General features: G+C 39.9%; 1 long non-coding RNA gene across 1 annotated transcript; it reads left to right on the top strand.

Annotated features, from left to right (window-relative positions):
• On the top strand, positions 1,367-22,058 carry LOC110262866. Its single transcript, XR_002347879.1, has 3 exons — positions 1,367-1,376; positions 1,862-1,871; positions 21,815-22,058. It is a non-coding gene; the product is annotated as an uncharacterized LOC110262866 (long non-coding RNA).

The raw sequence follows: 23,561 nt of genomic DNA, 5'->3' as shown, positions 1-23,561 counted from the left end.
TTCGGTCTCCTAGGTGATGAGGTTTGCAGATTTTTGCTTCCCAATGATTAATTTCCAAGCACATGTGACATGCTGTTTACTCTTGTAGCAACTTCACATGCATGGTCTTGTCCTTTCTTCAATTTTCATCATTCCTAACCACGTGAATCAAGCATCTAGTGAGTTCACACTTTGAATTCAATACGGTGAGGTGGAGAGTAATGAAGAAAAATAAAATTTATTATATGTTTCTTATTTATGAATAACTAATTATGCCCCTTAGACATTGAACCAAATTTTGGTGAACACCAAACTTGTTTCTATCTAAGTATTCCATATAAAACCCAATGAATGTCTGTCATAATTGGTATATTCATTATAAGGAATATTTTATTTGCTACCATGCTACTATAAACTCATAAGATGATGCAATGTATGGTTTATCTATTCATGACTTTGAGCCTTTGAGTAAAAATGATTTTCTTGAGATTCATAGCATATATAGACACCAAACTTAAGGTTTGGCTATATACTTAAACAAAATGAATGAGTATATTTTCCAAAATGGTTTTATGATCAATTATGCATGAAAAGCTATTTTAAAGTGCCTTTAGGCACACCAAACTTAGGAGTCAAACATATGCTTCAAATTGATGTGTGAAGTTATCAAATCTACTCATGAGAGCTCAAATTTATGCTAGAAGAACCATCAGTTATTGAAATTAAAACAAAAGCAAGAATATTAAATCATGGGCTGCCTCCCATGGAGCGCTTTTTTATTGTCACTAGCTTGACATTGGTCCCTTATTAGGGTGGTTGATGATTGTGGTGCCTCAGTTTGTCCCCTCTCACTGTGAGCCTTCTTCCCGTGCGTTGATGGTCAATCTCCACATGCTCTAGTGAGAGTATCTTGTTGATGGTGTAGTAATCATCAGTTTGTGGATCTGTCTCCAACTGTTGATAAATCAATCTTACTCTGTCCCCTTTTGAGAATCCTTCAATTGGTATCTTTTTGTTCTTCCACCCTTTTGGAATCCTTTTCTTACTTTTCTTTCCTTTCTTCACTTGTCCTTCTTTCTTTGCAGCAAGTTTTATGTCAGGGACCTCCTTCTCAATAATCAAATCTTCACTCTCTTCCTGCCTTCTCTTTTCAGCCTTCACATTACCCTCTTTTCCTTTTCCACTGTCCATATCTTGCTTTATAGGTGGGCTGATGAGTGCCTCTTTGGGTTTTTCTTTCCACTGTAGTTCTTCTTCTTCAACCCTCATGCAGCTTTTCTCTTCAACAGTATGTTGTACTTCTTGGAAGATATTTAAAGTGATATTCTCATCATTTACCCTCAAAGTCATTTCTCCTTGTTCCACATCAATGATGGCCCTTGCTGTGGCCAGAAAAGGTCTTCCCAATATAATAGAGTAATTTCCCTCTTCACCTAAGTCCAGGATTACGAAATCTGCAGGAAATATGAATTTTCCCACTCTGACCAAGAGATTTTTAATCACCCCTTGGGAATTACCAGAGATCTATCTACTAGCTCCAAAGACATCTATGTAGGCTTCACTTCTTCTATGGCCAACCTTCTCATCATAGACAAAGGCATCAGGTTGATACTGGATCCTAATTCACACAGTTCCTTGTCAATGATTATGTTACCAATAGTATAAGGCAAGAAGAAACTCCCAGGGTCCTTGAGTTTTGGGGGGAGACCTTCTTGAATCACTGCACTGCATTCCTGGGTTAGGATCACTATCTCCTTCTCATTCCAGCTCCTTTTCTTGTTGATGAGCACTTTGAGGAATTTGGCATATAGAGGCATCTGCTCCAATGCTTCAGCAAGTGGAATATTGATCTCCAGCTTCTTAAACACTTCTAGGAACTTAGGGAACTGTTGGTCTTTGATCTCCTTCTGCAATCTTTGAAGGTATGGCAAAGGAGGGGTATAAGTCTTCACTAACTTTCTTTATTCTTGTGATTGCTCCTCCATGATTTGCTTCCCCTTCTTTGAGGATTGCGGTTGTTCCTCATCCTTTTCCTTGAGTATCACTTCTTCCTTGCTGCTGGCCTTATCATTCTCAACTGGCCTCTTGTTAGTTTCTTTCTCAGCTAGCCTCTTGTCATTTACCAAGGTTCTTCTACTCCTTAATTGGATTGCTTTGCATTCTTCCTTGGGATGGGAATGGTGTCACTTGGTAATGCATTGGGTGGCCTTTCAGCCACTGTTTGCTTGGACAGTTGGCCGATTTGACTCTCTAGATTCCGCAGTGAAGCTTCATGGTTTTTGTTGGCCAATTCCTGATGCTTGATCATCTTTTCCATCATCATCTCCAAGTTGGAGATCCTTTGAGCTTCTTGGGGTGGTTGTGGTTGGTTGTAGGATATGGAGGGTGGATGATAGTTATTTTGGTTAGTGGATGGGTTATTGGGTGGATAGTAGTTGGGTTGAGGTTGATTGTTTTATGATTTTCTGTATTGGTTTTGGTTAGTGTTTTGATGGTTTGTGTTTCTGGAATTGTTTTGGTTTGAGTTTCTCTACCAAGGTTGCTGGTTTTGATTGTGATTGTCTCCCCACCTCAAATTGGGGTGGTTCCTCCAGGATGGGTTGTAGGTATCTCCATGGAACTCATTTTGTCCAACTCCTTGGTTGTGCATGTATTGGACTTGCTCTGGTTGTTGCTCTTCATAGATTTCCTCATTTTGCCCCCACCCAGCTGGTGGTTGATTAGTTGTGTTCACTGCTGCAACTTGAAGACCATCAATCTTCTTGGCCATCATCTCCATTTGTTGTTGAATCTGTTGATGCATCACCTTGTTTTGAGGCAAAATGGTATCCACACCTTCCAGCTCCAATACACCCTTCCTTTGAGCTGGTTGGCGTTGCCTTTGATGACCATAGAAGTATTGGTTGTTTGTCACAGTGTCTATCAAATTTTGAGCTTTCTCAGCAGTCTTCATGAGTTGCACTAAGCCTCCAGCAGAATAATCAAGTGCTTCTTAAGCTCTCAGTGTCAATCCTTTATAGAAATTTTGGAGTCTATTCCATTCACTGAACATTTCTGGTGGGCACTTCCTGATTAAAGCTTTGTATCTCTCCAAGGCATCATACAATGTCTCTCTATCCATCTGAGTGAATGTTTGGACCTCTGTCTTCGGTCTGATGATCCTTTGGGGAGGATAGAACTTGGATAGGAACTTGTTCACTAGATCCTCCCAATTGTTGATGCTTTCTCTTGGAAATGCCTCCAACCATTGGGCAGCTTTGTCTCTCAGGGAAAATGGAAATAGCAACAACTTGTAAATGTCTGGATGCACACCATTGGTCTTCACTGTGTCACATATCCTCAGGAAGGTGGATAGGTGCTAGTTTGGATCTTCCAAGGGACCTCCTCCATAAGAATAGTTGTTTTGCACCAAGGTGATGAGTTGAGGCTTCAATTTAAAGTTGTTTGCATTGACATTTGGAGTAAGTATGCTACTCCCACAGTGCCTTGGATTAGGGAAGGTGTAGGAAGTTAGAACCCTCCTTTGAGGGTGGCCATTGTTAGCCACTCCCTCTGGTGGATTAGGGACATTCCCTTTCATCTCTTGGTTCTCCTCCTCTGATTCCTCTTCACCAATGATCCCCTTTCCTCTTGCTTCTCTTCTCAGTCTCCTGAGAGTTCTCTCATCCTGGTTACAAGAGGTGGAGACCTCTCTCCTTGCTTCTGTTATACACACAAAACCAGAAACCACAAACAATTCACTCTACTGCTAGAGTGATGTTAAGGTTAGCTTAAACAAAAACTTGAATAGTTAATGTGCTTAGTAAAAAAAAATGCCTAATCTAGATTATCAGCCTACTTAATCATTGTCAATCTAAATCAATCCTCGACAACGGCACAAAAAACATGATGAGGGAAAAACAATTCCACACAAACTCACCGGCAAGTGTACCAGGTCGCATCAAGTAGTAATAACTCACAAGAGTGAGGTCGATCCCACAGGGATTGATGGATTGAGCAATTTTAGTTATGTGATGAATTTAGTTAAGCGAATATTTGATGAATTGAGTGATTTTGATTAACATAAGTAAAATTTCAAGAAAATGAAAGTGCAGAAAGTAAATGGGGCAGAAAAGTAAAGTGCAGAAGAGGTAAATTGCAGAAACTTAAAGTACAAGAAAGTAAAAGAGTTGAAACTTAAATTGCAAGAAATGTAAATGACTGAAGCTTAAAGTGCAAGAAACTCAAATTGCTGAATCTAAATTGCTGGAAAATGTAAATTGCATTAAGAGTAAACGGATTTGGGTGTTAGGATTCAAATTGAACTAGAAAATGTAAACTAAAGAAATCAGAGGGCTATGAGATGAAAAGATTCAGCTCAGTAGTCAAATAGAAATGGAAAATTGCTTGAACAAACAAACAGCAAGAAAACTTAGCTCAATTATGAAATTCTAAAAGAGAAATTGAAGATCGAAGAAGAGCAATGAGATCAGAAAGTAGATCTAGATCCCAATTACTCCCTGGACCAACCAGAAAAGAATATGCAGAAGAAATGAAAATAAAAACGGAAAAGGAAATTCAGATCTAACTTTCAATTCTTAGAACTATCAAAAGAAAATTAGAAGATCATTTTCAGATGAAGAATTTCAACGGAATTCTTGAATCTGAATTCCAAATCCCAAAACAGAAAGTAACAAGTGTAGAAAAGAGAAGCAAAATAGAAAACTAGATCTGAACTTAATTCTAAAAATGCTAACAATGAAAACTAAAAGAGAGCTCTTCTGAAATTAAATTCCTATCTATATATACACTTTCTATTTCAGGCCTTCAGCACTTGGAGTGGGCTTTTTGGTCTTGCATGGAGGGGATCAAAATGGCCATTTGTTGCAGCTTCAGGTGAATGTAGCGTTCTCAAGTTGAACGCTGCGTTCTTTCACCGACGCGTGCGCGTCCTTTGTGCCTGCGCATCCCTTGTGCTTTTCATCATCGGCGCGGGCGCGTACTGTGCGCGAGCGCACCCTTGAGCAGTGTTCATTAACTGAACGCTCCGTTCACGCTATGAACGCTATGTACGCGTGCACGCCTTGTGTACTTGCGCGTGCATAGCCACATCTCCATTCTGCGTTCCAGCGTTCTGTGTGCGTCTGTGTCCATTGCCAGTTTTATTCAATCAGTGCGGGTGCGGCATGTGCGCGTGCGCGTCGGTTCCCTTTTTCAGGTTCCCACTCTGTAGGTATCACAGGCGTTCACTTGAAATGAACGTCCGTTCATTGTTGGTGAACGCTAATCCTCAATCTACGCGTGCGCGCCATGCATGCGTGTGCGTGGATCTCTGAAATTTCTTCACCGTGCAGAGGCGGCTAGTGTGCATGTGCGTCGTAGGTGAACGTAGCGTTCATTGAGTGAACGAAGCGTTCTCCCGCACGTTGCCTTTCTCTTTGTTTCTTCTTCTCACTCCTTCACCTGTTATCAATTAAACATGCCATCAAAGTCTCACCAAAATCATAAGGTTTTGCATAATCTATAATAATCAACTAAATTGTGCATAAATCTCATGATTTTATACAAAAATCAACAATGTTTAATTGAGTCAAAGCAACATGGAATTTTACTCCAATCACTTACTTATTGTGCAAGAAAGTGCATAAAATCTAATGAAACAAATGAAAAATGCTTGTGAAACTTGCATAAGATGACTTGTCATCAGGTTCCCATGAAACCCATTTTGCATTCAACCTCTTTCCCAAGATGATTGAGCACTAGCATTAAAACGAAATTCTTTCTAGCAAATCAAAGAGAAGATGAAGAGAAGAAGAAATTCACAATCATTAATCCATCAAGTACAACAGAGCTCCCTCTCCCAATGAGAGGGAATTTAGCTACTCATAGCTTAGAGAAAAGTACAAGAGATGAAGTAAAAAGTAAACTACACTACTTGCCAACGAACCAACTACTCAACAACCCCTTCTCAGTACTTTCAGGGGTTATTTATACTACTCCTAGCACTAGAATTAAGAAAATACAAAAGGGAAAAGAAAATTACAGCTGGAGGGAAAGAAAAACTCCATAAACGTGACTTCTCCAGGCTTGGCGTGTGGCTGGCACTTGAGTGGCGTGCCACGCCTAGCCACTAAAGTTGGCTTGGCGCGCCACGCCCAGCTCCTCAAGTGGCACACCCCTTGAACCAACTCCCCTGGCGTGCTACGCCTTCGAGCCCAAGTGGCACGCCCAGGGTCTTTTTAAACCTTGTTTAGCCTGGCGTGCCACTGATGAACCACTATTTTATGGCTTATCTTGTGCTTAATTGAGTGGATTTTATCAACTCTTTACCCACTTATTCATACTATTTGCATGGGTTTACATTTGCGTTCCTAATTATGTGCTTTGATTGAAAACATGCTTCTTTGGCCTTAAGTTCCCTATGATTAAATCCTCTCTTGTTACCATTAGATGCCTTGATATGTGTGTTAAGTGATTTCAGAGATTACAGGGCAAGAATGGCTCAGAGGATGGAAAGGAAGTATGCAAAAGTGGAAGGAATACAAGAAGTTGGAGAAATTGCTAAGCTGTCTAGCCTGACCTCTTCACACTCAAACGGCTATAACTTTAGCTATAGAGGTCCAAACGACACGGTTTCAGTTGCATTGGAAAGCTAACGTCCGGGGCTTCGATTTGATATATAATATGTCATAGTTTCCCTCACGCTAGAGGATGCGACCGCGTGCTCCATGCGGCCGCGTCGCAGTGACGGAAATTCAACATGTTGAATTCGCAACCAGCGAATTCTGGGTTGTTTCTGACCCAGTTCTTGACCCAGAAAACACAGATTAGAGGCTATAAAGTGGAGGAATGCATCCATTCATAATCTGGCTTTCATATTCACAATTTTAGGAGTAGATGTAATTTTTAGAGAGAGATGTTCTCTCCTCTCTCTTAGGATTAGGATTTAGGATTTCTCTTAGTTTTAGGAGTGGCTCTCAATCCCAGGTTCTTTATTTTTATTTATTTTCCCAATTTAATTTATGAACTCTTCCATGTTACATATAATTTTCTTAATTAATGTTATTTGAGATATTTCAGATTTAAGATTGCTTTGCTCTGTTTAAGATTGCCTTCAATTTAATTTAGATATTTTTTTCTCCCTTTTGGCTTTGGTCAAGTGATTGGTAATACTTGAGTTATCAAACTCAGCAAGTGATTGAAATTGGTAGATTCTGCTTGAGCTAGGATTGCTCTAAGGCTAGTCTCTCCACAGGAGTTGACTAGGACTTGAGAATCAAGCCAATCAGTCCACTCAACCTTCCTTTGCTTAGTAAAAGCTGACCAAGTGGGATTAAAACCCAATTCTCTTCACACTTGATAAGGGTAACTAGGATAGGACCTCCAATTTCTCATACCTTGCCAAGAGTTTATTTTATAGTTATTTATTTATTTTATTCTTCTTATGCAACATACTGCTCCCTAATTTCTAAAACCCCTAATATACAAACTCATAACCAATAATAAGAACATACCTCCCTGCAATTCCTTGAGAAGACGACCCGAGGTTTAAATACTCGGTTATCAATTTTAAAAGGGGTTTGTTACTTGTGACAACCAAAATATTTGTATGAAAGAACTTTTGAAGGTTTAGAAACTATACTTGCAACGAGGATTTATCCGCAAATTTCTAGACCACACAAAAGTTCCTCTCATCAAAATGGCGCCGTTGCCGAGGAATTGCAAACGTGTGCCTTATTATTGGTTATTGTAAATATTTGCTTTTTGCTTGTTTATTTATTTTTATTTTTGTTTTTATTTTTGCTTTTTCTTAAGTTAAGAGGTTATTGGTTTTTATTTTAAAATTTTTATTTTATCTTATCTTATTTCAAAATTCAAATTTCAAAATTCAAATTTAAAAATTTTCAAAATTCAAATTTAAAAATTTTCAAAATTCAAATTTAAAAATTTTCAAATTTCAAATTTTAAAAATTCAAAATTCAAAAATTTAAAATTCAAAATTTCAAAATTTAATTTTCAAATTCAAAATTTAAATAACCTTTTAATTTAAATTTATTTTTATTTTCGTTTTTAATTTTTATTTACTACTATGAACTCTCACCCCTTTGGCTATGAGTCTGGTTACAATTATGTTGCAGGAAGAAAAAATTACAATGAGAACAGGCATCAAGGTTGGAACAATCAAAGATGGGAGGAGCCACAAGGATTTGATCAACCCTCATGGCAACAACCACCTCCAATGGACTATCAACAACCACCACCATATGCCTATAAACCCTCTCTTCAACACAGCTTTGAACCACCATACTCACAAGCCACCTACAACCATTCACCTCCATATGACCCTAACCCGTATCCACCATACCGACTACCCTATGAACCAAATGAACCCTCCTATCCACCCCAAACCTTCATGGAGAAAGCACTTGCCGATCTAAACTCTACTATACAAGCTCTCTTCGCCCAAATCGGACCACCAAATACCTTCAACAATCAACCCTCAAGCTCTAGTGCACTTCCTTGTCAACCATAGAATAATCTCTCCATCCCATCACCACCATCCATGGAAAAGCACCCACATCCATCAATCCAAGAGTAACATGATCTCAATGATGCTATTGACATGGAACAAGAGAGAAGGGATCATCTTCGCGAATCCATACTTCATAAGAAGCTAGAGGAGGCCCTAAAGGTGAAGGTAGTAAAAACCCTTGGAGTCGAAGGAGTGGTTGAAGAATTAGTGAAGGAAGAATCAAGGGATCATCTCAACGAAGTAGCGGATCGATTTCATGCAACTCTATATCAACTAAATCAAGCGATAAGTCAATTAGGTTCCCGACGCTCGGACACTCAAAGTGCTCCCATGGCTTCATGTGGGCAATCTAATGAAGAACGTAGCAGGAAGGAGATATTAGAAACTCCAGTGGACAGTACGGAGTATGACTTTGTACTGGAACAAGTGGAGGAAGCTGTAATTATCGAAGAAGAAGAAGCGGTTACAGATTTAGGAGATGCTGAACCTCCATGGGAAAGTCAGGTTATAGAATCTCCTTCCAAGGCGATTGAAATTGATATTGAGGAGGGTGTACAACCTCCAAGGCATATCATGATTAAGAACTTGGAAGAGGTCGATCAAGAGATGGAGATTAAAGAAGAAGAAGCACAGCCTCCCATGCCCTTGGTAAGTAATGAAGAAGAGATTGAATTGGAAGAAAGCTACTAAGAGGAAGAGGTTGAAATTGAAGAAGCTTGAAAAGAGGTGGTAATTATCAGAGAAGAGCACAAGGGAGTGGAGCTTGCAATTTCATTAAAAATACCTCCCCCTAAGTTGTCATCATCCTTCACAACATTCAAGTGGGTAAAATTCATATCCCTTAGCTTTTTAATTTCACTTGAATATGGGCTACTGGAGACGGATGGTCAACTTAGAGCTCTTTGTAACATTCAGAGTAAGAGGAAGATGGCCAGTGGTAAGAATTGTCCTGTAAGGTTCATCATGGTTGAAAGCTTTAAGTTTAAACGCAAAGGTTGGTGTAAAGCTCAACTGAATGGGTTTAGGAAGTTGTTTGGCCGCTCTAGTGAGAATTCATGTTGCTTGCTACCCGGATGGAATCATAATGATCAACAAGAGGACGGGTGCAAAAGCAAGATTTGGGACACCGGAATTCATCCCAGAAATCAACACTCTTGGGGTCTTGTCACTTGCTTTAACTTACTTGAAGGCTTTCTGCGCCTAGTTTGGGACCCCGGAGGATATTGGAAGTACAAACATTGGTGGGGATTCCTGGATCAGTACAAGCATAAACCACCATAACAGGGAGCTCACCAAATGTCCAACTTAAGGACTTTAACTAAAAGTGCTAGGTGGGAGACAACCCACCATGGTATGATCGTTCTTTTTTTATTTTTAATTTTATCTGGTTTTGTTTGTTTTTGAATTTTATTTTATTTTATTTTATTGAACCTGGAATCATGCATAGCATTCACATTAAGCATTGCATTCTGCATCTTACAAAAAAAAAAAAAACACGCACGTGACGCGGCAGCATCGCTGACGCGTCCGCGTCACTAGTGCGTTGGGGAGAAAAGAATTGAACAGAGAGTCACGCGAAAGGGTGGCTGGAGGTGCGCCTTTAGCATAATTTGACACCACGCGACCGCGTCATGTGGGAAATTTGGCCTCCCACGCGGCCGCGTGCCATGAAAATCGACGTAACAAAGGTGTATGGCCGAAAGTTGAGCTGGAATTGGGCTGGACTCGTGCTGGAAGCCCAAGCCTTCCGACGCGAACGCGTGCCCCACGCGGCCGCGTCGTTTTCCAAAAATGGCCATCCACGCGATCGTGTCACCCAAAATTTGGCAAAATAATATTTTGAACAGAGAGTTGTGCGAGCGCGAGGCTGCCCTCGCGCCAATAGCATAAAACGTGTCACGCGACCGCGTGACCGACGCGACCGCGTCGATTAACTTAAAGCGCAAGTCACGCGACTGCGTGCCCCACGCGTCCGCGTCGCACAACTTATCCATATCAGCCAAAAATCTTATCTTTTCTTCCCCAATCCTAATTTTTCCTCCCTCCTTTCTTATTTACTTCTTCTTCCCTTCTTTCCTTTCTCATTCTTCTTATTTTTCTTTTTATTTTATTTCAATTTATTTGCATACTTTCATTCATTGCATTATTTTCATTGGTGTTAGAAATTTATTTGGAACATGTTGTTAGTTTGAAAGACTTGGTAATCTAACTTGGACATTGAATGCTTGATCTATGCTACTCATGCCTTTGCCATCATGCCAATAAACACCTTGCATTCACTTGTTATCATATGCACTAGCTATTTTTCATTGATGACTTTTCACATGTACTCATGAGCGTGTGTTAACGTCATTCTTCTTTATTGTGCATTGATTACCACCTTTCCCGCTCTCTTCCTTGCTCTAACCCTTAGCTTTAAAAGTCACTTTCTTTTTCCCTTTTCAAGATGGCCACCAAGAAGGGTAAAGAGAAAGCTACTCCCAAATCACCGGCAAGGAAAGGAACAAAGAGAGCCCCAGTTGAAGCAACCCGTCCACTTGTATATCTTAGCATGCACCGAGGACGGTGAATCAAAATAATTAAATTACCATGTGCATTGAAAAAATATATATATAAGTAATTAAATAAGGGAATATAAAAAAAGAAAAAAAAAGAAAAAAAAAGAGAAGAAAAAAATAATATTACCCCAAATGCAAAATAAAAAGAATCAATGCACATGGGACAAAATTCAAAAATAAGTTTGATACATGAGCATGTAATACAAAAGTGGAAAAAATTTGTGTAACTAGGTAAAGCATTGTAAATTTTATAAAGTATGTATATGTTAGGTGAGATCTTAGACTAATCAAGGATTCACTTTGTTAGCTCACTTAGCTTTATATATATATACCCTTACCTTTACCTTAGCCCCATTACAACCCTGAAAAGACCTCATGATGTTTGCATTGATATGCTAAATATTTGTTGATTGGTTAGATTAAGAACAAGGTTTAGAAAGCATGATTAGAGAAGAGTAGAGTGATTAACCCTATACACTTGAGAGATTAGAGTGATATACACTACCAGTGAGGGTTCAGTGCTTAATTCTATGTTCCCTGCTTTCATGAGCTATCTTCTTACAAGTTTACTTGTTTTTACTGTATGATTTTAATTAGTGAAATCTGATTTATGTTTGTCTTGGAGAATTTATTTACTTTTAAACTAAGTAGGTAGAAACATTTTTGCATGTAGTTGCATTCATATAGATAGGTTATATTTCATACATCCTGCCATTCCTCTTCATCTTTATAGTTTCTCTTGAGCTTAGCATGAGGACATGCTATTGTTTAAGTGTGGGGAGGTTGATAAACCACTATTTGATGGTTTATCTTGTGCTTAATTGAGTGGATTTTATCAACTCTTTACCCACTTATTCATACTATTTGCATGGTTTTACATTTGCCTTCCTAATTATGTGCTTTGATTGAAAACACGCTTCTTTGGCCTTAAGTTCCCTATGTTTAAATCCTCTCTTGTTACCATTAGATGCCTTGATATGTGTGTTAAGTGATTTCAGAGATTACAGGGCAAGAATGGCTCAGAGGATGGAAAGGAAGCATACAAAAGTGGAAGGAATACAAGAAGTTGGAGAAATTGCTAAGCTGTCCAGCCTGACCTCTTCGCACTCAAACGGCTATAACTTTAGCTACAGAGGTCCAAACGACACGGTTCTAGTTGCGCTCGAAAGCTAACATCCGGGGCTTCGATTTCATATATAATATGCCATAGTTTTCCTGACGCTAGGGGACGCAACCGTGTGCTCCATGCGGCCGCGTCGCAGTGACAGAAATTCAGCATGTTGAATTCGCAACCAGCGAATTCTGGGTTGTTTCTGACCCAGTTCTCGGCCCAAAAACATAGATTAGAGGCTATAAAGTGGAGGAATGCATCCTTTCATAATCAGGCTTTCATATTCACAATTTTAGGAGTAGATATAGTTTTTAGAGAGAGAGGTTGTCTCCTCTCTCTTAGGATTAGGATTTAGGATTTCTCTTAGTTTTAGGAGTGGCTCTCAATCCCAGGTTCTTTATTTTTATTTATTTTCCCAATTTAATTTATGAACTCTTCCATGTTACATATAATTTTCTTAATTAATGTTATTTGAGATATTTCAGATTTAAGATTACTTTGCTCTGTTTAAGATTGCTTTCAATTTAATTTAGATATTTTTTTCTCCCTTTTGGCTTTGGTCAAGTGATTGGTAATACTTGAGTTATCAAACTCAGCAAGTGATTGAAATTGGCAGATTCTGCTTGAGCTAGGATTGCTCTAAGGCTAGTCTCTCCATAGGAGTTGACTAGGACTTGAGAATCAAGCCAATCAGTCTACTCAACCTTCCTTTGCTTAGTAAAGGCTGACCAAGTGGGATTAAAACCCAATTCTCTTCACACCTGATAAGGGTAACTAGGATAGGACCTCCAATTTCTCATACCTTGCTAAGAGTTTATTTTATAGTTATTTATTTATTTTATTCTTCTTATGCAACATACTGCTCCCTAATTTCTAAAACCCCTAATTTACAAACTCATAACCAATAATAAGAACATACCTCCCTGCAATTCCTTGCGAAGACGACCCGAGGTTTAAATACTCGGTTATCAATTTTAAAAGGGGTTTGTTACTTATGACAACCAAAATATTTGTATGAAAGGACTTTTGAAGGTTTAGAAACTATACTTGCAACGAGAATTTATCCGCAAATTTCTAGACCACACAAAAGTTCCTCTCATCAGCCACACCTTCGAGCCCAAGTGGCACGCCCAGGCCTTTCTTCTTGCTCTTCTTCTCTGGAAAAATGAACTGTCGTGGTACGCCTAGGCCCATTCTGGAAAACATTACTGGTGTGCCACGCCCAACAGGTGGCGTGCCACGCTGACAGGAAGCCTTCTCAATGTTTCTGGAAATCATAACTAGCGTGCCACGCTTGAGTGCTGGCGTGCCACGCCCATGCATTGTTCCTTGTTCCAGTAGATGGCGTGCCACACCTTCGACCTCAAGTGAAACGCCCAAATGAGTGGTGAAAGTTGGCGTGCCACGCCTTCGACCTCAAGTGGCACACCCAGGTGTTTGGTCATTCATCTCTTCCTCTGGAAACTTGTACTAGTATGTCAAACCTTGGTGTTCAAGTGGCACGCCCATGTTGGTGTGACTCTTCCAAGCCTGGCGTGCCACGCCTGGGTCCTCAAGTGGCATGCCCAAGTGAAGGCTTAGTGCTGGCGTGCCACGCCTTCGATATCAAGTGGCATGCCCAGTGTGTGTCTTCTTCTGGATGAATGAATTGGCGTGCCACGCCCACAAGTTCAAGTGGCACGCCTATGGTGTGTGATGGATTTGGCGTGCCACGATCAACCTGGCGTGCCACGCTTAACCTGGCGTGCCATGCCCCTTTTGTGGCTTTCAACATTGGTCTCTGGAAAATGATAATAGTGTGCCACGCCCTTATTAAAACCCAAACATTCTTCTCTGGATACTATTACTAGCGTGCCACTCCTGAACTCTGGCGTGCCACGCCCTTGTTAAAGCTCCAATCATGCTCTCTGGAAGGTATACTTGACGTGCCATGCCCTGGTGCTGGCGTGCCACGCCCATACAAATTCATGGCATTTGTTCTAAGTGGCACGCCCAGCTTCACACGCCCAGCTTTATTTGTTGTTTCCTTCCCTTTTTGTTGCTCTTTTCACCTGAAATTCAACACAACCCATTTCAAAGTAATATACCATAATATTTATCATTTGATTCATGAAATTGCATTGATTCAATGAAATTGTGTTCATTTTATGGTCCTTTTAGATAGAAAAAAGGGGTAGATGATGTAAGTCATCACAATACCAAACTTAAGCTTTGCTTGTCCCAAGCAAATCAATGTGAATTATTCTTAATTCGGTTGAGACTTGACCTTAGAGATATGCATTCATTACCAAGGATAGGCTAAGTGTTAACTCATGCATGAATCTTATTGATTTAATGTCATAATGAACTCCTAGACTCTTGAGAATTCTTCCAAGTATTTGCCTTAGGACCCCTTTCTATTGATTGTCACCTTGAAGTAGCAAGAATTGTTTCTTTTTCTTTGATTGTTCTTTCCTTTTTACTTCTCTTTTTTTATTGACTATGACTCTAAATGTTTTGTCTCAAGATGACCCTTTAATTAGGCTTTCAATTAGCACTCCCAAACCAGTTGGTTTTAGGGTACTAGGTGTTGAAACACCCTAAGAATTTACTTTCCCATGTCTCTCTTCTTGACACATCTTCACCACAAGCATCTACTAGGATCTCTAACTCTTTTGAGCTGTTTGGTGTTTCCTTCCATCCTAGTAGTTGATACTCAGAGCCTTGGGTCTTCTTGCTTACTACTTCTTGGTTCTATGGATATTCAAGGGACATCCTTGGCCTCTACTTGTCATACCCCTTAAGTCTAGTTGCTCATCATGGCTTATTTTCTTTCAAATTCATTCAAGTTCCATACTTAAGTCTTTCTCTCTTAGTTTTGAATAGTCTCACTTGGTCTTAGTCTCTTTTACTCTTGTTTTTGCACAACTCATCATAGACTCTTATGGAAACAAACTATTCTTTTATTTGATGATCATGAGACTTAAACAACAATTGCATTTTCTTTCTCCAAAATTAAGCATAAAGGACTCATAAACAGATTACTTCAAAGCATAAGGAAATTAAATACAACTATCCTAACATTGCAACTATTATCAAACTACTAACAGAAATTCAAACTTTAAAGCTAAAAATTATCAACCATGGAACTCAACAACCTTTGATTCTTGGAGTAGCTTCAATTCATTGGCCCTTTTCCTTTGTCTTTCTTCTTGGAGGTGGAGTCATCACCATCATTCTTGGAAGGTCCTTCTTGTGCTTTGGCATCCTTGGGCTTCCAAAAACCCAGCCTTCTCATGTAGGCCCTCTCATCTTCTTTGTGCTTGGCCAATATCTTGTCTTGCCTAGCACTTAGCTCCTCCATTCCTTGCATGAATGTAGGGTATCCGAGGTTCAAGGCGACCACAGCATTGCACAAATGATTCAGTTTTGCTTGTGTGTTGATGTCATACTACCTCCTTAAAGTAGTTCTAGCATCATAAAGATGTCTAAACTCATCAAGGTTCCTCTGCTGCCATTTGCCTTGCTCCATGATTTTGTTGAGGCAGCTTTGTATTTCTCCCTAGTTGAATTCGCCTTGTTGCTCCTTCATGTACTCCATGTTTCCTTGGAGTTGTTGTATGCTCTCTTATACTTGGCCCCATTGTTGTTGTTGCTCCTTGAGTTGGTTGACATCTTCTCTCAAATGGTGTATATCTCCTGTTCCGGGGGTTACCTGAAACTGGAGGTCGATCTCGGATGAGATCTTCTGTACTGGTCGGTGTCGACGTGTCCGGCTGGTGAGTGGTGGCCGGAGCTGTTGTGTCCGACTTGTTGGCTGGCTGCACTACTGATCCTTGGTCCCCAGAGGGTGGGGAGTACCTGCAAGAGACTTCGATGCTTAAGTTAGCACGGGTATTAAGTAGGTTTATTGTAGAATCAGAGTATGAGTTATACCTGGGTGCTCCAGTGTATTTACAGTAGTGTGGGCTGACCTTTCTGATAAGATATGTCAGTTATCTTATCTTATCTTATCTTATTTTAATTGAAGTCAGCTTATCTTCAAGGGAATCGCCTTTATCTCTATAGGCTTGGGTTGCCTTTGGATTTGGGTCGTGTTCCTCTATTTGGGCCCTTTATTGGGCTTTCTTGTCGATTTGGCCGACCTCTTTTAGAAGAGGTCGGGTAGCCTGGCCAGAAGAGGTCGGTCGCTTTGTCGCCAATCATCCCAGGTCGGATAGCTCGACCCAATATATGAACAGTGCCCCTGCTTGAGCTCGGTCTTCTTTTTTGGGGTCGAGTTCTTGACTTCGGTCCTTCTCTAGTGAAGTCAAACTCAAGCATTTAGTCGATTCCTTCCTTTGTAGAACCTTTTTGAATGTGGAACGTTTTTCTCTAAAAGCGCGCGCTTGTGTATTAGCGCTTCTAGGGAACGTGCGAGGGTTAAATTCCTTCATTAATTGGCATTAATTGCCCCATTTCCTTTGGCTTTATTTTGAATTTCTGCATTCAGAAAAACGGTTTCTCTTCTTCGTTCTTCTTCGTAACTTCTTCCTTTACTTTCTCACTTTTTGCCTGTGCTTTGTCTTTGCTTTACGGTATCATTCGGCGATTTTTCGAGCGATTCCGTTTTTGATGCTTCTTTCTTTATTTCAGGTTGGTTTTTTCTTCCTTTCTTTCTTCGTCATTTTTTTCCGCCTGATGGTGAGAAAGTTTCGATTTTGCTTTGAGAAAGTTTGGATCTTTCTGCTTTTGATGTGCCTGGTTATTGTCGTAATGCGTGCTCTGAAGTTTCTTCGCCCTTTTGTATGAATCTTTTCGTCTTTCCTATTGCTTGACGCTCTTAGGGCTTTTGCATGTTATCACTGTTTTCGTTTGTGCTTTTGATGATAATTTGTTTGATTCTGGAGAAAAGGCTGTGTCTTTGATGATTTCTGCTTGGCGTGTTTGATGTTGTCGAAGCTTTTTGCTGATAGACTGTAAAAAGATAGTGGCTTTGATGACTTTTTGTACTTTTTTGTGTTTTGTCTTTCTCCTACGAAAATGCTTGCTGTTTGAAATCTTCTTTTCTTGTTTGGGGGATGCCGAGACGTAAGCTGTAGATTTTTCCTGAAACCTTGCTTTGTTACTGCCTCCAAAGGATGCCCCAGGACTTTGGTTTGAGTCTTGGGGTTTTCCTTTTGTGTTTGTTCTTCTGTATCATATTGGTCGAGTTGTTTCGTCCTTTGCCCGAGATTTTTTTTAGTAATCCAATCTTCTTTTCTTGTTGTAGGATTGGTTGGCCTTATGTCTTCTCGCAATAACATTGTAGAGATGTCTTCTAAAGTTCCCGAGAGTATGTCCGACTGGCTGGACTCCCTTGTCTTAATATGTGTCTCTATTGTGGATGCTGAGTTTTGTGTAGAGCTGAGAAAACGTCATAGGGTTTGTGGTGGTGGTGTCCGAGAGAGAGATTATGAGCTTGTGGCGCCCGACTCTGACGAAAGGGTTTGTTCTCCTACCTCTGTCGAGGGGGAGTGTCCTTTTTTATATGCCTATGAGTATTTCTTCAGTCAGTTGAACATTACTTTTCCATTTACTGCTTTTGAGACCGACTTGTTGTGGTCGTGTAATATTGCCCCATACCAGCTTCATCCAAATTCCTAGGGTTTTATCAAGAGATTTCAGCTGCTTTGCCAAGAGTTAGGCATAACACCTTCTCAGACTCTTTTCCTTTATCTTTTTATTTCTGCCAAGCCTGGAGGTTCCTCCAAAAAGAAAGCTTCATGGGTTTCTTTCAGGTCGGCCCAGGGGCATAAAGTTTTTACCATGTATGATGAGTCTTTTAAAGATTTTAAGAATTATTTCTTCCGAGTCCGTGCTGTTGAGAGGGTCCGCCCCTTTTTTCTTGATGAGAATAATGAGCCTGCTTTCCCTCTAGAGTGGCAAAAGAATGTAAGAGTGTCTCGCTATACATGGGAGATGCTTGATGAGGTTGAGTGCGCTTTTGTAGTTGTTCTTGAGGATTTGTGGGGGGAACCACCCCATCTGGATACAAAAAGATTTTTTAGTGATCCATCTTTGGTTCGAACTGCTTTGGGTACTGTCTGACTTATTTCTGTACTTGTTTCTTAGTTTTGCTTCTTCTAGATAATAACTTATCACTATGGTTGATTCTGTAATTTTCAGAGATGTCGAAAAACAACGATTCCATGAAGGCCTTCAAGAAGGCAAATAAGGCTGCAGCTGCTCAAAATATTTTGGCCAAGGTGGCGGGAAAGGGGTCTTCTCAAGTTTCGGTGAAGATGCCCGTGCCGAGTTCTCCTGGGCCGAGGAAGGTGATCCCTACTCCTCGAGTTCGTCTGGCTGACCCTCTACAAACTTCTGCCGCCACTTCTGGTGCTCCTCCCAGCAAAAAACAAAAAACAATTGAGCCTTTCAACCTTGACGCTCCTGACTTTGATGCGGTGGAGTTTGTTGACCAACAGATCAGTCCTTATGGTGCCCTCCCCATGGATGATGTTTCGCTCCTTCGTCATTTAGATTTTATAACTCGGAGCAGCATCAAGATGGCCCATATGGGGGATGTCCTGTATCGGACTGCTCAAAATCTTCCTCTCCATGCCACCAAAGCCTTTATGGAGGAGGCCAAATAAGAGTTTGATAGGATGAAGGGCTTGAAGGAGGAGCTTGAGGCGAAGGTGGCCAAACTGAAGAAGGATCTGAAGAATGAGAAGGCGAGTTCCCTTGCTCTGGCGGCTTCTGTGCAGTTGGCCGAGAACACAGCATTGAGGCATAAAGACAGCTATGTCACAGCCTATCGGGAGGGGATGCGTTTGAGGGAGGAGTTGGAGAACGCCCGAGCTGATTACTCTAAGTTCCAGGGTCATCTTGTTGGCAGTGTGAATGCTGCTTACGAGAGCCTGAAGGAGTAGGTTCGAATTATTGCTCCTGAGGCTGATCTTACTCTTTTTAGCCTGGATAATGTTGTGAGGGATGGTAAGATTGTCCCTGATGACTAGGATGATGACGATGTCGAGCCTCCCCCTGTGCCTTCTGTCAAAGTGTCAATTTCCACATTTCCCCTAGTTGAGGACGGTCAATCCGTTTCTGATCCGAGCTGTCAGATCTTGAATCGGGATGATGGTACTGTGGATGCTGTGCCTATTCAGACTCGCCCTCCTTCACCTCAGACTGATGCTGCCGAGAAGTCTTCTAATCTTAGCTAAATTTTCTTGGATATTTGTGTAGATAGCCCGACTTGTGGGCTTTTTAAACTCTTTATTTTTGTAGTCTTGAATATTATGCTGACTGTTGATACTCCTTTTGGTTGCTTGTTTAGCAACTTTTGATTTTGAAAAACAACAAGTAGCTTTCAAGCTTTTGGGCCTGACCTTGAAGCTTTATAATTTTTATATTATGCTTGTTTGCATTTGTCTTGGCACTTTTCTCTAAGAATACTGGAGCCTTGCTGTTTAGCCTCTTTAGATTGCTTTGTACTTATTACTTGTGGCTTAGATCCTTTGAGGTTGTGGATGTGTGGATCCAACTTGTATTTCAGTTTTCTGGCTCTTACTTGTATTAATCCATAACCGATTTCTTTATGTTGGTCCTCCTTCTAGTTATTTTTGTAGTCCTCTTTTTTGGAACTTGTCAGGTCTCTTTCAGGGACTACTTTTATAACTTGTTTGTTGTAGGAGACCGACTTCGTCAGGACGATCTTTTCTAAGTTATTTCGTAATCCTCTCTCTTGGACCTTTGTCAGGTCTCTTTCAGGGATTACTTTTATAACTTGTTTGTTGTAGGAGACCGACTTCGTCAGGTCGATCTCTTCTAAGTTATTTCGTAATCCTCTTTCTTGGACCTTTGTCAGGTCTCTTTCAGGCATTACTTTTATAACTTGTTTTTTGTAGGAGACCGACTTCGTCAGGTCGATCTCTTCTAAGTTATTTCGTAATCCTCTTTCTTGGACCTTTGTCAGGTCTCTTTCAGGCATTACTTTTATAACTTGTTTTTTGTAGGAGACCGACTTCGTCAGGTCGATCTCTTCTAAGTTATAGCAATTCCTCTTTTATAGGGTTGGCCAGACCTCTTTCCAGGGATTTGCTGATAACTTGGGTTGACTTGGTCCGACTTCTCAACGTCGGCCAGTCTTTTAAGTTATTATTTAGCGATCCGTAAGACCTCGTCAGGTTCTTTTTTCGGATCACTTTCGATAACTTCTTGCATTATTCTATGTTCATCTTTGCTGATTTGTAGAAGGTGATTTCTATCTTTGATTGGTCAACCTTTAGATGAATTGCGTTTTCATCTTTATTGGTCTTCCCTCGTGATCGTGCAGTGAATCTGTTTTTCACTTTCTGCCGATCTGTTGCTTTATAATCGGACGATGAATGCTTCAGATTAATGTGTCATGAGAATTTGTAGAATATCTAAAAATATATTTTATTCAAAAACAAGTGCAAATATATACATGCAGGATTTTTTCATCCCTTTAAGTCGGATAATTTCTGGATCTCCACTTGGTGCCTCATTAAAAAACCTTTTTAGGAAAAAGAGTGCATCCGAGATCTGTTACCTTCTCTAGCTATAGTACCTTCTTAGGTTGCAGGCGTGCCATGATCTGGGAAGCTCTCGTCCATCGAGTTCGGAGAGTCTGTAATAGCCTTTCACTACAAGAAAATGGAACATTTGTAACAAAAAATTTGTATCAAATTTAAAATTGTTACAAAAAATAGTATTTTGTAATAATAATATGTGATTGTCACAAAAGAATAATGTTTTGCAGCAACATTACAAATTGTTGCAAAACATGATAATATTTTGTAACAACTTGTTTTATTTTGTTACAAATTATGTTAGTTTTTGTAACGAGATGGTGTTTTGTTACAAAATATTGTAATATTTTGTAACAAAAAAAAAGGGTTACAAAAATTCAAAATATTTTGTAACAAACTTTGTTTTTTGTTTCAAAAGCTCCAATTATTTTGTAACAAAACAACTTTTTGTTTCAAAAACTCCAATTGTTTTCTAACAAAAAATTAATTTGTCACAAAATTCAATATTGTTTGTAACAAGTTAATTATTTGTCACAAAATATAAATATATTTTATAACAATTTTTTTTAAGTATTTTTAAGATAGAAATTTTATATTTAATTTAATTTTTAATTATTATTTTATTTTTTTGAATTATTTCATAAAATTACACTACTAACCCTACTTTTAATAAAAATACCTAAACTACCCCACACCACCCTAAACCCTAGCACTACACTCATCTCTCACACTCACCCTCACCCACGTTACACACACAACTCACCTACACACACAAAGAACAGAAAGAAGAACAGGAAGAAAGGAAAAAGAAAAGAGAGTGCGGGTTGAGAGAGAAGAGGGGAGGGAGCAGCTCGCCGCTGCCGTCGCACACCACCGCCGCGCTGCCAAGGTTGTTGCGTTGTCGACGAAGAGGAGAGATAGAGGTCGAACACAGGGAGCTTTCCTCGTCGCCTCGCCGTTTTGCCTTCGCCCTCACCACGAATTACTGTCGTTGTGCTCGCGGGCATGGGGGAAGCCATCGTTGCCAGCTTCGTCGGGTCTCTAACGTCGAACCCTTCCTTGCCGCCGCCACTGGAGGCACGAACAGAGGAGAGAAGTTGTCACCGTCAAGCCAGCTGCCACCAGCGTCGTTCATGTACGCCGCAGTCACCATCAGAAGCCGCCGTCACATGCCTCGCCATTGCCGTCGATTTCGTCGGGAGAAGATGCGTGGAGAGAAAAGCCGTGGGTCAAGCCAGAGATCGCCGAGGGGGAGAGAGCTGCCATCGCGTCTGCTGCAGGCTTTCCATCATCGCCATCATGGAGCCGCGAGGAGGCCGTCACCGGTGCGAGCTCGCGGAGGGAGAGAGGGGTACAAAAATGTTCAATTTTCATGTCTTAGTTTTTTTTTTGTTCTTGTTTTAACGTTTCACATTTTTCTTAATCCATTAATTTGTTATATATTTTGTTTGCTTTTCTCAATGACTATAAATTTGTGTACAAGGCTGGATCTACTTTCTATGTTGGTTGTTGTTTTTTCTTCTTCTATTTGTACTGAGATGTTGATTAGCACAAACCCTTAGTAATTTCTCACAAGACTATAATTGTATATCTTGTTCTGCTAACTTCTTTGTGGTTTCTCTTGTCAAATAACCGAGAATGTTGTTGCAGCTTTCTTTCAAGAGTGGACACAACAAGTGCAAGATATATTGAACACAAAAAAGTTTGGGGATATTGCATTTGGAGACAAGGACTTCAAAAATGCAATTGAGTATTATTCTAAGGTACTAATACACTTGTTCACCTCTAATGTGACTAAGAATAATTATAATCTTATAAACTGCAAATGCATTTAGGATAGCTCCTGTACAATATTTTTTTTTAGATATGACACTACTAGACATCCTATATTTGTCTCTCTTATGTGTTCTGTTTGAATGTTAGTCTGATCTATAATATCTCTTGATGCAGATTCTGCTTTCATCTTCAATGGATAAAACCTAAATTCAGGTGCTGTTGAAGTCTAAACTTTGATAAGGGAAGTCTAAACTCTTAGGTGCGTAGATACACGTTCAGCCTCAATTCAGGTGCTGTTGAAGAACTTGAGCTTGATTCATTTGGACTATCAATTATGCCTTCAAGTTTGGTAAGTTAGTGCCTCTTTGTAAGGTTAATAAAACCAAGTTCAGAACTCAAAATAGCATGCAATTTTTGCCAATCCAATTGGAAATGAAAGTCTACATCCTATGTTAACAAATCCAAGTCATAATTCCTTCATTTTGATCATTTGTGACTCCTAAGGGGTTTAGTCTACAAATTATAATTCTTGATTGCCATACTTTTAGGTGAGTACTTACTCTTTGCTAGTCGAGGATGTACTGGAAGTGGTATCTGATGCTGTTGTGGTTCGCAAAGCTACAGCGTCGCGTATACAAAGGCTTTCAAAGGTACCTTCATTTCAATAATGGAAGTTTGAGTGTATGAGTGTATCACATTACTATTTCACATTTTACATTTTCTTTTGCCCTTCCGACTGATGGACTAAGTAGGATATTGATTTCGGCAAACATTGCTTACTTTTCTGATTAGAGAGCTTCATGATATACTTCGCCTCTGTTTCTTAGCTGCTGAATTTTTTGTTTCCTGCTTATATTTCAAGTCATGCTTAATTGCTTATTATGGCTTGTACATGGGAACTTGTGAATCTCATACTTTATTTTAAAAAATTATTTAGAATATAAGGTTTAACTATATCATTGGTTTGGGTAAAATACTGAATAATTATTTAGAATGAAGTGCATCGAGCCATGCATTTATTATTATAAACTTCATTTAAATTCAATTTGCAAGAAAGTGCTAAATGCCTTCCATGTTTTACATATTAGTATATTACTGATGCGTGGTGTTATGTAAGTGCTTGTAGTTAC

This window comes from Arachis ipaensis, chromosome B05 (assembly GCF_000816755.2).
Source record: "Arachis ipaensis cultivar K30076 chromosome B05, Araip1.1, whole genome shotgun sequence".
In the NCBI taxonomy this organism is placed as follows: Eukaryota; Viridiplantae; Streptophyta; class Magnoliopsida; order Fabales; family Fabaceae; genus Arachis; species Arachis ipaensis.
Note: the sequence above shows the minus strand (reverse complement) of the source record. Positions and strands in the feature narration are given on the sequence as shown.